This window comes from Mesocricetus auratus, unplaced genomic scaffold (genome assembly GCF_017639785.1).
Source record: "Mesocricetus auratus isolate SY011 unplaced genomic scaffold, BCM_Maur_2.0 Super-Scaffold_100004, whole genome shotgun sequence".
Taxonomy (NCBI): domain Eukaryota; kingdom Metazoa; phylum Chordata; class Mammalia; order Rodentia; family Cricetidae; genus Mesocricetus; species Mesocricetus auratus.
In genome coordinates this window covers 106,997,783-107,013,902 of record NW_024429189.1, presented here as the reverse complement: position 1 = coordinate 107,013,902, position 16,120 = coordinate 106,997,783, and the positions used below count along the sequence as shown (strand labels likewise).

At 38.6% G+C, this 16,120-nt stretch overlaps 1 protein-coding gene across 2 annotated transcripts in view; it reads right to left on the bottom strand.

The window, feature by feature from the left end:
- The window catches only part of Macrod2 (mono-ADP ribosylhydrolase 2), a 1,968,454-nt gene that overhangs the window by 1,669,497 nt on the left and 282,837 nt on the right, over positions 1–16,120 (bottom strand). The gene's annotated exons all lie outside the window — the stretch shown is intronic.

Genomic DNA, 16,120 nt, shown 5'->3' with positions numbered 1-16,120 from the left:
ATTGTCTGGCTGATACTTTTTTAAGTTGGTCTTGTAAGAGCTGATTTGTCTTTTAAATTTCCTTTTGAGAGAGTGAGTTGGCATCAAAAGATCTGAAATTTGCTATCTACCCTTTAATAGGCACATTGTCAAGCCTTATGGCTCACCTCTGTCAGTATGTATAGAGTACCAAAACAAGCCCAGGGACACTGAGGTTCTGAAGAGCCTGTGTGATAAGTGCTCACAGGCTCCAGCACAGCATTCGTTTCTACTGCTCTGGTCAAGGAAATCTACAGTATTCCCAGAGGTTTGCTAGACACTACTGCTCCCTGCTGATCCATGAACAACTCAGAAACCTTACTTCTTATTTACTTGACATCATCAAAATGTTACCCAACAATTTATCTTTTGACTTCCTGATATACAGGAATAAACCTATGACTTAAAAAAAGTGAAAAATGTATTATGTCAACTGTTTTCCAATTAGGAAAACTTGGATAAGCACAGAAAATTTTATATATTGGTATACCCCTTCTTATTATTTAACCTAAAATAAATCTAAATGTGTTTTGTATAAAAAATCTACAGCACCAAGTAGATATCAGCTTACTATTCACTTAGCTTCAGCCTCTGTCTTCAAAGACAAGAGATTAACAAAGTACACATGCACTTTTAAATGTCCTGTATGAAATTTTCACCCCATTTTTGCTAGTAAAATTAAGTTCTGAGTCAAGTACTAGTAAAATAATAGGAACAAAGGAACAAAATAATTTAATCCTGAATATATAGAGTATATAGATTTAATAAGAATAAACTTAGAGAGCTAGAAAAAAGTTATAAAGAAAAAAAATCACTCCCTTGTCAAATACTTGAAAAAAAATCAGAAATTGCTGTTAGATGTAGCAACTTATCACTGGATGAAATTACTGTACTAACTCTGGCTCCCCGCTAAACACAACACTGCCTGTCAGTGGGCTGACATTAAAAGTATTCTCGTGGGTCAGGGGAACTAGTAAAAAAATGCTCTCCTAAGCACAATTTCTGACTGAAGCACATTTTATGGCTTCATGCAGCAGGACAGTTCCATGAGGAATCTCTACAGGTCTGTTGATGTTCTACAGTTTCTTAGAGGGTGGGTGTTAAAGGAACCCCTCTACTGATGAATTATTTTAATATGAGCTCATCTGTTGTTGAAAACAATAGTGATATTCAACATTCCTTTCTCTTACTTAACATGATCAACAAATGTTAATTTAGCACAGTCTTGAAACTATTACTACTGTATGTTTTGGCTGGAGATTTCTGGTTCAATCAGGAAAAAAAAAGGTAATTCATGCTTGACCACTTTAAGAATGTAAAAGTGTTCTACGACCGAATGCCTTTTATTGAATGGCTTCTATATTATGAACAAAGACTGACGTTGTGAGATGCTTATAGGTTAAAAGACACATAATATAAAAGAAGTTTATTATTTCTTCAATATAGAAAGCACAACAATTACATTAAGGCCTCATGAAGAAGGTAAAACTAGGGCTGGGGATTGGAGGAATGTAACAAGAAAGGAAGAAAAGCAGACATTTGTCATGCAAGCAAAGTGATGAACAAAATCACAGAGATGAAATAGCCAAGAGCCCTGAACCCTTGCATGGGTCAGAATCAAGTGGGAGTGATTAAGACAGCCATGCCTCAGGGCAGAGTGACTGAATTAAGATCTCCCAGGCAAAGGCCGTGTGGGTGAGGACTGCAGCCACTGATTTAGGATGTATTTGGAGAAAAGCTAATGCTGTAGAGAAAATGCACTCTGTGAAGGAGGTCAACTGAAAGTATGGACTTTGGATTTGTTGTAGATTTCTGCTTATTGGGTGATTATTTTATTATGCCAGGCTTTTGTGGGGTGTTAAATTCCAAGTTATGACATATGCCGTGATAGTTTGGGCCCATGTTTTTTAAGCAAGCATGTAAAAAGTCAATGCAGTTAAAGAACATTTGGTGAAAATAGAGGATATTGTAGGTGAGTGGAGAAAAATTAGGAGTAGACATAGGTACAACATGGTGAAAATAGAGGTCTAATAAGAAGGATCATAGATTACAATGCCGTAAATGACAGAGTGTTCAGCACAAGTCAGTAAAATGTTGGATAAAAAAAAAAGTGCAGGAAGATGGAAGACAGTCTTGGTGATAAGAATTTCAGGACTTTTGTGTCTGTTGGTCTTGAATGGTTGACTATGCACAGCTCAGGTGTGTCTTCTGGTTATAAATATTGTTCTCTTTAACCCTCAAGAGCAGCTCGGGTGATCAATTAAAATCACCATAAGTTCCAAGTATTTTTATGCCAGTGCTTTGGTAATATCTGTAAGAGGTAAGACAATAAGGTCAAGAGACAAATGATCAGTTGGGAATGGGAATCTATTTAATAACAGGTTGCTACTCAAGTAGAGAGGGTAGATGAGAGAGCCCACAGGAGGATAGCAGAGATGCAAGAGGTGAGTCAAAGAAACATCTCCTCTGCTGTAAGGATAGAAAAAAGAACACAATTAAACCAGGTAGTAAACAAAAAAGGGGAATCTAGGAAGGTGACTCAGTGGCTAAGAATACTTGTTTACAAGCATGAGGGCCTGATCTCAGATTTCCAGCACCCATGTAAAAAGCTTGGCATGGATGCATGTGCCTGTGACCAAAGCACTGGGATAGAGATTTGTAAATTTCAGATCTCAGAGCTCCCTGACTAACCAGACGAGTCACAGTGAAAAGCTTTGGTTTCAATAAGAGGCCATTCTTAAAGGAATAAGGCTGAACAGATATGGAGAAAGACACCTGAGACCTTCCTCCAGCCTCCACATCCAAGTCACAGGGACAAACACCTGCATATTCACTAGCATGCACAACACACACATAAAACACAAGTCACACACACACACACACATATACACACATAAACACATACAGACATACATACACATACATACCCACACACACAGACAGGAAAAAGAAGGGAAGGGGAAAAGAAAGAAAGGCTACAAAGGAGGAATTAACATGGGAAGATAACATAAAGTCTAGGAGCCAGAATTATTTTAAAGAGTATGTAAATAATGTAACTATGACACCATGATATTAGAGGAGACTACGAAACATGGGAAAATAGCTTGCCCCTTCCCCAAGTACTGAAGCAATGTTTGCAGAATAATAGCCCTGAGGCCTCTGGGGTATTAACAAGTTAGTGAGAGGGGAAGAAAATAAAAACAAGTAAGATACTTCTAAATAGGAAAGTGAAGGGGTTTTTTGTAGGTCAGTGGGAGGGCAAGGTGAATTTTTTTAAGGGAATCAAATGTATGTAAAGAGATTTGTTGAGCTTAGGAAGAGGGAAGAGAGGTGTAGAGATAAGAATTTACAGTGAGTAAAAGTGAATAGAAAAGAAAATTGAGAAGTTCAAGAGATGGGACCCAAGTCATGGATGTGACTTAGATCAGGGTACAAGGTCATGACCGAGAAGCTGCAATCTGGGCAAGAGTCTGAGAAGGACCAAGTCAGTCACTCAGAGCAATGTGAAGCTTCAGTATAATGTCAAAATTTGAAAGGCTCAATCTGAAGATGAGGATATGTCCCAAAGATAAAGAGAATGGAGGAGATAGAATTAGGTAAGGCATGGATGTCAAAAGAACAAATGATGACAAAAACAGATCATTCAAGATTCTGGAAAAACTCTTTAACATAAGTTGTCTACATTCCACACTCTAACTCTAGCCCTCTGGTGTCATTACACAGTGTAGTGAGAGATGTGGCATAGAGCAGACAAGGTGTTATCCTCTTCCTCAGGGAACAGATGTCAATTAGTCAAGACTGGGGAAAGAATGTTAAGAAACATTTCAGTCACCTGGGAAACTAGACACCTCCCCCCACAACAAAAAGAAAGATTGACAAGGACCCAGCGGAAGCAGGCAGGAGAAAGGCTAGACATGAACCAAGGAGAGCTGAGCTGGGCACAGTGTCTGCGGCTGGGGATCAGTTACAAAGGAATCAGCAGACTCCTGAACAGCATGTGCATTCCCGACAGAGGACGCAAATAAGAAAGCTGATCTCGCTCTATTTTGTGAACATCAGAACAGAATTAAATCCAACTTCATTCCAAACTCCACACAGAAGTATTTCTACCCACAAAAACTTTCATGGGCTTTCCCACAAGTATCATGGGACTCTGGATGTAGGTATACACAAATCGCATATGTGCTCCCATTCCCTACTTTTGCATTATACAGGCACAACGAGGAGATTAGAAATAAACTTTGGGGCTCCCTAGAAAGCTTTCTTTATTTCATTTTTTTCTTCTTCCCCTCCTCCATGCCTACTCCTCCATTAGAGACTTCAGAAGGAAGCAAGTAGCCACAGGGGTGTGGAAAAAGGGGATAATAGGATTTTACAGCATGATTGTGTGCACACACAAAAGCAGTGCTTGGTTTTTCAATGCCAGTTGGCTAGAGGGGAGGGAGGACTGTCTAGACAATTGCTACCCAAAGTAATTACCCTTTTGAATGTACACTGGGGCTTGGGCAATTTTGACACTGCAAAGCTGAAGCCAGTTCATATCACTGATGCAACTTCTCTTTTTTCTATCCTTGAAGTGGGAATAAGTGTTAAAATATACATCCAGGGAAGTATGGGCAAAACAAAAGCCTAGCAAAGGTCTCTTATTAAGGTATATTTTTATAAATCTTAGTGATGCCTTATATGTAGATTGGGCTCAAGCACTGTTTGATCATGTTTCTGCTGATGAGGACAGTACCATTGTTAAGAATTCTGCCAACTATATTTTAATGTCTTTTAATTCACAATAAATCTACACAAGAATTTTTGTCCTTGTTTTTCAGATGAGCAAACTCAGGCTTTAAAACATTCCAGAAATGTGTCGTCATTCAATATTAATGGGGATGCACTAGTACCTCCTCAATAACTGTGTCTAGGGCTGGGTATACAAAACAAAACAGATACAGATATTCTGGCGGGGGTGTGGGTGGGCAGAAATTCATATAATAAGCAAAAACCAAATGCATATAAAGTGAAAGTGTGTGGAATGTGCTTTGGAAGTCACTGCTACGAGTGAATGTGACTGGAGACTCTACATTGTGTACTCAAGGGAAAACCTAAAAGGGAGGGGGAGACAGAGAAAGGGAGGGAGGGAGGGAGACACAGAGACACACAGAGAGACAGAGACAGAGAGTCAGCCATGAGAATAGGCGGTAAACAGTCTTCTGAGAACAGGAAACCGATTTTAAAAATTTCATGTAGGGAATCAGAGTGTTTAATGATTGGAAGAACCTAAGAGTGGTTCATGTTCAGTAAGTAAAACAGGAGATCAGCAAAGGAGACAGAGAAAAGAGGTGGGACCTCATACTGGTGTAAATTAAATCCTCTGAGGATTTGACAAGGCAGGGCACAAGGAAGAGGAGGAGGGAAAGAGGAAGAGGACGAAGAAAGGAAGAGAAAAAAGGAAGAAAGAAGAAGAGAGGAACAGAAGGAGAAGAGGGAGGTGAGGAAGGAAAAAGGAATGGGGAGTGAGAATGATACCAGAAGAAGAGGAATTTGGGTGGGAGAGGAAAGAGAAGAGATGGGAAGGCAAATGAAGGGGGCGGGGGGGGGGGGGGAAGGCAGAAAGTGTGGTAACTAGATTGTCAGATTTCAGCTGCAACAAAGTCACTCCTAACACTATCTGAAGAAGAATTCATACTTATGAAACTTCATGGTAAACAGAGAGATGGAAAAGGTGTTTAGTATATTTTCTAGTTACAGTGGAATCCTTATGGCACTCACATAATTAGTAGGTAATAGACTAAAGATTTGTCTGGTCCTAAATCTTGAGCTTCTGAGTACTCTCTTTAACATGAACAGAATTGAAATGCCTTTAAAGGGGAGTTTGAGATAAGGGAGGAAAATGCTATTACTGTTACTTGAAGTAGTCTTGAGGATTGTATCTTGAAACTTTGTATCTTGAAACATTATCATAGTTCATAGATCTCAGAATTATGACTTTCAGTCACTGTTGGTGTGTGGCTACAAACTATCTCAGTATTCTCAATCATACTTGGGACTTGGGAAGCAAACTTTAATGTCTGCATTCTCTGCAATAGAAAAGTGTCATTATCTGAAGCCCTTAGGCTTAGTGTTATAAAATGGACATAGCAACTGTAAGAGCACTATTGCCATTAACAAAAACGAAGAATGCCAAAATTATTCCATAATACTTTTAAAATTTAAATAATTCAAATGCTTATCCAGAGAATATTTTCTAGACAATATTTTCTAGACATACATAGAGATAGATAGGAAGGTATTAGAGATTGACATTTGCTTCACAGTGTTACCATGTCATAAAACCTCAAGCTAGAATACATTTCATCAATGCTAATAACTAAATCAACTCAAATTTTTCAGATGTCTTTGTCAGTGGAAAGTATGGGGAAATGTATTTGAATTATAACTACAGGATTTTTTAAAAAAAGGTACATATTAGAAAAAAGCATATAATCTATGGTTACAGCATGTTATCTAACTACCAAGCTAACTAGATGTTCTTAGTACTTACAACATGAGTAAAATGCTGCACTTACTGTTACTGTCTGAAGGATGAATGAAGTTCATGCTTGGCCTAAGCCAACAGGTGGAAGAATGAAGTGGACAAATGAACTTAACTTGCATGACAGTATCATTAGAGACAACTTTTAGAAAATTTCTTTTTAAAATGTAAACTATTCTGTAGTTACCACCAGAATTAATGAAGACTATTTACTAAATAGCTCATATCCATTGCTTGCTTCATTATTACTTAACAAAAGAAACTAAGCTAAAATGCATAATGTAACTCCTCCAATATCACATGGCAATACAGTAAAATCAGATTTTCAAATATAGGCATCCCAACTTGATAATTCCTGTATTACTGTGATGTTCTGTTCATAGTAGTATCCTGAACAAATTTACCCTTACCCCAAGAGTGTAAAACAATACACCTAGTATACCAATAAGTCATATGAACACTTGATATTGAAGATGATGAGTAATAGCATTGTTTTCTCAAATAGATAGGCCTGAGTTCATATCCAGTTTCTGCCATTTACTTGGGCTATGCCTTTTGTGTACTTGTATTGTAGTAAGTGCCCAATGAATTTTATTCTATCTTTGATGATATAGAATCATTTCCCCAGGTCCAAACAGACTTTAGAATATAGGGCAATAAAAAGGGAAAGTAGAGAAAAGACATTAACAGACTACATTCTGCTCTGCCTCCACACCCTCCAACGAGTTTACAGAGTCAACTGCTAAGCAGTGGCATCTGCCCCCTCTTTCCCCAACACAGGAATCTTCTCACTGTGCAACTCAGTGAACTTCTGGTAAAGTGGGAATGCCAAAAAGGAGAAGGAATAATGATTTCCTTTCAAAGATTCACTATTGGAAAGCTGTTAGAATGGTAGAAAACCTAATTCTTTGCATTTTGTGTAATCTGGGTATTTCTGTTGTTGCTAAGAAAATAACACCTATGTATATGGTTAAACCAGTCACACAGTTATTAAAATATATCAGAGACAGTATTTCAGGTGAATTATTTTTATTGGGATTGACTACAGTATCATTGACTACAGTCTTTGGTTTAAGTCCAACAGTAAACTAGTGTTCTCTTCCCTTCACCTGCATTTGGGGCCAAGTTGGAAGGGAATGGAGAGATAGTTCAAACTGGGTTACTAATGAATATGTGAAAGTAAGTTGATAAAACCTTTTTAAATTAAAGGAAAAAACGTGACAAAACACATGTGGAATATGTAATGCCCAAATGAAATGAAGTATAACCTCTTACCAAAAGGTCAGAAAGTGTAAACATATTCAACAACTCCACTATCTTACAGGATGAAGAATTCTCTACAAGTATGTCAGTCCTTGCCTTTTTCCCTTTCAGCTGGCCCATGACAGATAACAGAGTGACCAATTTATTCCTTCAAAATATTTCTGAGACAGTGAATTCTGTCATCTATTTTAGAATGAATTCTAAAATTCAATGTAGATAGTACAGAGTTTTAATGTAGATTTTAAAGACAGACATTCAGTATTACACAACTGCCTTCCAGAAGATCCCAGACTTAACCTAGTGATTGTATCCACTAGAAGCAATTGTTCTCTTTGACATTTATGTTACATATATGGGAATGTCAAAACAATTTATAAGACCCCATTCTCGGCTCTCCCCACACCCATGCGCCCAGCTTCAGGTGAGCTTGGGTCCTCCTGGGGACCCAACCTCGCCTGCCACCCTGCCCTGAATGAAATGACAGAATCTGGATATCCCCCATGGAGGGCCTCACTCTCCCTGGGGAATGGAATGTGAATTGGGTTGGGGGGGCTAGGGGGCTTGGAAGGGGCGGGGGGAGGAGCGGAAGAAGAGGAATCTAGGATTGACATGTGAAGCAAGATTGTTGCTAATTTAAATAAAAATTAAAACAAACAAACAAACAAATCCAATTTCTTAGTCACAAATGTGTTACTATTTCTCAGTACCAGGTAACCCAGGGATTACTGAGCTTGTGTTAAAATGTAGCTCATGCAACAGCATGTGAAAGTTAACTGAAAAGCAATCTCTCTGATATAAAAGTCACTGGAAAGATGAGAGTGACCAGCAGAAGCATGGGCACAATCAGCAAAGGCACACATAATTATGTTACTAGGCCAGAGGACATTGGGTAGAGGGACAAGGGTGGCCAGGAATTCTGGTTCTTAGAAAGGTGCATTGTAGTTATTTATGATGCTACTGCCATGCCTAACTGGCTAAAAATTCTAAAAGTTTAAGAATATGGGAATTAATATGCCACTAGACCCAGCAATTCCACTCTTAGGCATATATCCAAATGAGGCAAGTTCATACAACAAGGGCATCTGCTCCACTATGTTCATAGCAGCATTATTTGTAATAGCCAGAACCTGGAAGCAACCTAGATGCCCCTCAACTGAAGAGTGGATAGAGAAAATGTGGTACATTTACACAATGGAGTATTACTCAGCAGGAAAAAACAATGGAATCTTGAACTTCGCAGGGAAATGGATAGCACTGGAAGAAACCATCCTGAGTGAGGTAACCCAGTCGCAAAAAGACAAACATGGTATGTACTCACTCATATATGGATTTTAGACATGGATCAGGATAGTGCCAGTCTGCACTTCCACTGATAGTCTGGGAAACAGGAAAGAACCTAAAAGATATGCATATATGCATAGTACCCAGAGAAGAGGATTGAGACAAGATCCCCTGAATGAATGGGGAACACGGTGAGGGGTGGGGGGGGAGTGGGACCTGGGAAGAAGAGAGGGGGTGAAGAGGAAGAGAGTTGGTCATGGTGGAACAGGAAGTTGAGGGGGGTGGGGGTAGAATAGGGAGAAGAGGGAATCATAGGATCAAATACAGATCAGGCACCAGAGCGACCTCGAGTGATCTAAAGGGATAACACCAATTGGCAAGCTAAGCAATAGTGGAGAGACCACCTCGAATGCCCATTCCTGATAATGAACTTGATGTCTATAACCATCCGGGAGCCTTCATCCAGTGACTGATGGAAGCAGAGGCAAACACCCACAGTTAAACACTGAACTGAACCCAAGGAACCCAGTGACAGAGAGAGAAGAGCGAAGAGCAAATTGGCAAAGAAGGGGCTGGCAAAACCAGCAGAGACAGCTGATCTGAACAGGGGAGAGCTCTTGGACCCCAGACCGAGAGTGGGGAGGCCAGCATGGGACTGATCTGGACCCCCAAATGTGAGTGTCAGCGAGAAGGCCTGGGCAACCTATGGGGCCCTGAGCTGTGGATCAGTGTCTATCCCTGGAATACAAATAGTCATCATGTGCCTATAGCACAAAGAGGGATGCTCTCTCAGCCTGGACTCTTAGGGGAGTGCCTGGACCCTACCCAGAGTAAAATGACAGACTCTAGATATCCCCTATGTGGAAGGATTTGGCAATAGGGTGGGAGGGTGGGGGGGAAGGGGAGTGCGGGAGGAGGGGAGGGAGAGGGAACTGGGATTGACATGTAAAACAAGCTATTTAAAATTAAAATAAAAAATGATAAAATTAATAAAAAAGAATATTCAGATAACAAATTAATTACAAAATAATTAAAAGAATATAACCATTCCTTTTCTATGATCCCTTTTAACATTAGTATTCAAAAAGAAAACACAGTTTGGCTAAAATTAGCACATATGTGAACATGAATTTTTTAAAATAAAAGATATAAGGAAACAAGATTCTATTCCTTCAAAACCCCAAGCATATCCCCAAAACATACCCTATACATGAACAGTCTATACTCCAAAACATACCTCATACATAAACAACCTGTACCCCAAAACATACCCCTACATGAATAACTTGTACTCCAAAACATACCCTTACATGAAAAACCTATATACACGAGACACTTATAATATAGCATAACACAAACGAAATTGTAAAATTGTGTAAAAAACTTTGAGAATAGTAAAACAAATAAAGAGTACCCACTGAATAATATACACATGCTAAGTATGGTACAGCAAATGTACATATGTTTTCAATGGAGATAATTATGAATTTCATGAGCTAGTGGATCAAAAAGTTATCTGCTTTTGTTGACACATATCTTTGGATCTTTGAATATATATATATATGTGTGTGTGTGTGTGTGTGTGTGTGTGTGTGTGTGTGTGTACAGTGAAATCATTAGGTAAAATAATTCCTGACGAGTTACTTGCGGGTTTGGAATAAATAGAGTTTAATACAGTCATGATAGCTACTCATATTTCAGGTTTTAGGCACGTGTGTTAAATAAATCATCTAATAGGTAGTACCCAAAATCTAGCCCAGAGAACAAGCACAAAGCATGAGCATTTTCATGTACCCACTGTCCCAAGTGTTAGGGTCAATAGAGCTCATGCAACTCTTCCTAACAGGTTATTAGTATAGTGATAGATTTACTTTTTTCACTACACTTTCTTACCTCAAAACTTTCCTAATAAAAAAATATAAAAATACTGCTTTTTTTGTTTGTTTTGGTTTTGGTTTTTTGAGAGAGGGTTTCTCTGTGACTTTGGAGGCTGTCCTGGAACTAGCTTTTGTAGATCTGGTTGGCCCTGAACTTACAGAGATCCACCTGCCTCTGCCTCCTAAGTGCTGGATTAAAATGGCGAGAGCCACCACCGCCCAGCATGCATTCTTTCTATGACTAGGGAAAATCATTTCTTTCTTTAAGAAAATTACCTGAGGGTTTTTTTCAGTACAGCAAGGTCACACAGAAACTTACCTCTTAGAGAAGCAACCATGTTCAACATCAAAGAAATTTTTTTAGATTTTCATTTCACTCAATTAAAAAATAATTCAAAAACAAAACAGCAGAATAGCTGAAGTTCCAAGTACTGATTCTACTGCTTCTAATTGGAGGTTTTGGGGAAGATGCCATAGAGGAGTACTATGAGGAAAATAAGGGCAACGGCAGGCAGGTGGGGGGGGCAGTGCTAGCAAAATGCCAGTTCAAGGCTGACAATGAAGAATGTTTATCCTTTCCAAGTGAGGGAAGAGCAATTGGATGGATACCAAAATGAGATGACCAATGCAGGACTTTTATTCCCCATACCTTACCTTTTACTTTCCTATTACTTCTTCATTATTATTATTATTATTATTATTATTATTATTATTATTATTATTTGACAAGGAATTATTTTATTTTTTCTCCTTTTAAAATTTAAATTAGAAACAATCTTGTTTTACATATCAATCCCAGTTCCCTCTCCCTCCCATATTATTATTATTATTACTGTTATCATCATTACTATTATTATTTGGTAGTTTTCCACAACCAAGACACATGCTATTCAGTGATGACTCTATGGATTTAAAGTAGGAAAACTCTAGACACACACTGTAATTTGTAGAGATTTGTGTAGCCTTCTATTTGTTTAGCACACTATTTCTTAAAGCATATCCTCCGGTGATTTGCTAAAGTGTACTGAACATTTTTGAGATGGGTATAGTCATCTTTCTTTTAGACTTTTTCATATTTTCTTGAGTTTCATGCTGATACGATCACTGCATCTTTCCTTATTTAATACTGTTACAGGAGGCACTAGGATCCAGAAGCCAAGCAACTCACTGAGTCTTTGAAACTAATGACAATGTCACAGAAAGGCATCTCTCAAAGTGAGTTCAATACAGAGTCAGAAGATGGAAACCATTTTAACCCAATGCGTTGAGCTGCTTACAATCAAGACTCCTCTGCTCACAGAGACTTCAGCTGATAAACTCGGTAAAAAAAATGGTGTTGTAACTCAGCAATGCCTAATGACAGAGCTGAGGTTCCCAAACTAAGATATGTTTACTTAGAGTTGACACAACACAGAGACAACTTAGACAGCTAGTAACACAAATGACATCACTATGTTCCAATCTAGAAGTTTTTATTGCAGCAAGTTTTGCTCTGGGCAAGCTATAGCAGTCTTCCCATTGTGATAGTAGATACGAATTTGCTCTCTGAGCACTATACAATACAGGGCTGCTCCCTACAATACAGGGAACAACTCCAATCACCACAGAGCTGGAAAAGCTACTTGGAACACAATTTTTCTGTCTGCCTTGTGACTGTTTATCTTCCAGATGAATACTGTCAACTTCAGTGTTCATAAAAATCACCCACCCTACTTTATCACCAAGCACAATCATTGCTCTTCCACATCAGTGTTGTTCTTTGAGATTATAACTGAATATCTACAAAAGAAAAAATTAGAAATGGATGAAATTGATGAAATAATATACCAAAATGAACAAAATGAAACATCAGAGGCAAAATGAGGACAAATCCTGTTTGTTTTTTTTTTTTTTGGTTTGGTTTTTTTGGGGGGACTGTTTTTTTTGTTATTATTATTTTTTAGACAGGATTTTTCTGTGTAACAGCCCAGGGTATCTTGGAACTTGCTCTGTAGACCAGCTTGATCTTGAACTCCCAAGTTGGAGATCCACCTGCCTCTGCCTCCCAAGTGCTGAAATTAAAGGCATACGCCACCACATCTAGCTCCTGGGGTTTTATAGAGGTTTTGGATGCTGTGTGATTTGGGGTTTTATGCCCCAAACTTCAGGAACCATTGGCAATGCAGAAAGTTCTGGATGCAAGGTAAAACAGGTCTAAATAAAAGGTCTTCTAGAAGTTGGAAAGTCAGAGTTCTCTTCCCTCTTTACTATTTTGTGAGATTCTGCCACACTCTCTTAAAGTTCAGAGCTTTACAATCTTTATTCTAGACTTGTGTACAAGGCATAGTTATTCAAGCCAGTGCTAATGATAGGATGGTTACCAAAGTTTTATGTGAAGAATATCTGACTAAGGTTCACAACATCCGGAAAGGATTCATACACTCACATACGAGAAACATTAGTGAATGATTACCACATTCTAGGCAACAAATCTTGGGAAATATATAAATGAGAAGTGGTGTGATCTCAGAAAGTTAATGGCTTCATAAAATGAAAAGAAAAAATGCTTCAATGCACAAAAAAATTGTATAGTAGAGGAAAATACTCATGATTCTGGAAAAAAAAGTTTTAGCTCACACTCACCTTGTAAGTACAGGACGATTTGAGATGTGAAGGAAAATATGCCCCATGAATAATCACAAACATAAGAGCTTTGTGTAGATATGTACCCCAGTACAGTAGACAAAATGTAGTTCAAAGTCAGAGATTGAATCTGGGTGGGCAATAACAACCTGGACCTGGGCGAAGGAGGATGCCATTGGAAACAAGAGGAGAAGGAAGACGGGGACGACCCCAGCAACTCCCCAAATGTTATGCTCCTTAATCTCCATTCCAGTATCATGTTTCCCTATATGTATACTTGAGGGGGCTCCTCCTTGATTGGGGAAGACAAGCTTCCAATTAACACTGATGATTTACGCATCTTAACATACTATCTAAAAAGTGACTTATTTTATAAACCTCAAAACAGAATTATGAGAGAAGGATGCCACAGATGTGAAAACAGGAGATAATTTTTTAATTATTCTGAAATTCATACTTAAGAGACTCCATACTGATCTCCATAGTGGCTGTATGAATTCATATTCCCACCAGTAGTTTATAATGCTTTCCCTTACTCTCTTATAGGCATAGCTTTCCTGTTCTGGCAAATATTTCCCAAATAATCATTCAGAAACTTAACACTAATTGTAAATGCTTGGCCAATAGCTCAGGCTTGTTACTAACTAGCTTTTACATTTTAAATTAACCCATGTGTCTTATCTATGCTCTGTCATGTGGTTTTCTAACTTTTCTCAGTACTGCATCCTCATCTTGCTTCTCCTTGCATCCCCTGGTGCCTCCTATGACTCTACCCCTCTTCATCCCAGTGTCTGCAGTTTGACTGTCCCTCCTAACTTTATCCTGCTCAGCTACTGACAAGTCAGTTTGTTTATTAAATCTATCATAATGACTTATATTCACACATGTCCAGAAAGATTATTCCACAGCACTCTCCCCTTACAAGTATCTGTTGATTTTTTTTTTACTATTTATTTATTAGACTATGTAGCACTGTCTGGTATGGAACTTGTAGACCAAGCAGGTCTTGAACTCACAGAGATCTACTTGCTCCTGCCTCCCAGTTGCTGAGATCAAAGAGATATGCTACCATATGTTGCTGTTTTCTTAATGATATCCATTTAGATTAGGTTGAGTTGAAATCCCGATGAAGTTTTTATTTGATAGCTGGTGTTGAACATTTTTTCCTATAATTATTGGCCATTCTTATTTCTTTTAAGAATATCTCTTTACTTCATCTGCCCATTTTAATTGGATTTCTTTTGGTGTTTTGTTGTTGTTTTGTGTTGTTGTTACTTGTGTATTATGTAGAATAAATACTTGTCAGATAAAGTGTTGGCAAATAATCTGCCCTTTTCTGTAGACCAGCTAGCTTTACACTGCCAGTTGTATCCTTTACTGGGAAGGAGTTTTTTAATCTCATGAAATCTACTTGTCATTTTTTCCTGAGCTATGGGGGTCCTTCTCCTGTGACTATGTCATGAATTGTTTTCTCTCTGTTTCCTCTGCAGTTTTGGTGTTTGAAGTCTTAAATTCATATCCATTTGATCCATTTTGAACTGACTTTTGTGCATGTTGTAAGATAAAAATCTAGTTCAGTCGTGTGTATGTGCATATATAGTTATTCCAGAATCATGTGTTAAAAGGCTGCCTTTTTCTAATATACTACTGGCATCTACAGCTCCGTGGTTTATACCAAGGTCTTACCTCCTAGACCACTGATCTTTGTGTCAGTACCATAATGTCTTTGTTACTAGGATTGCTTGGACTATCGTGTTACATAAAACATTGGGGGGGGGGGAATACCTAAAAAGGATAATTTAAGGAAAAGGGGGTGGCTCAGTATTTCAGAGTACACTCTAACATGTCATGGTAATCATGGTGGCAGGAGCAGTATGTTGCTGGTCCTACACTCTCTGTCAGGTAGCACAGAGCAATGGAAAGCTTGAGCTCAGCTGACTTCCTCTTTTGTACTCAGTCCTGAATTCCAGTCCATGGGATGGTACTACGTATATTTAGGATAGGTCTTTCCACCTCAGCAACATAATCCATATAAGTCCTCATGCTGCTGGATGCAGGGTTTTGATTCCACACTGGGACTAAATCCCATTAACTGGCAGGCAAGACACAGCTAGTAAGAATCTTCTTGGCTTCCGCTTTTAGGTCTTTTCCTCTCTTTCTATGAAGACTAACATTAGAATATTGATCAAGACTGTCTTAAATCTGTGATGGATTTTAGTAGCATAGTATTTTGTAATATTAATTCTGCTTGTCCATGAAGATGTAAGCCATTCATTTTCTGGTTTTTCAAAATCTCTTTCTTCAGGATGAGTTTGTCAAAATGATAGACACGTGGTGGTTTGAATGAAAATAGCCCCCATAGGAACATAGGGAGTGGAACTATTCAGAGATGTGTGTGGCCTTGTTGGAGTAGGTGTGTCACTCGGGGTGGGCTTTGAGGTTTCAGAAGCTCAAGCCAGACCAAGTGTCACTCTCTCTTCCTGCCGCCTGCTGATCTAGATGCAGAATTCTCAGCTGCCTCTCCAGAAACACG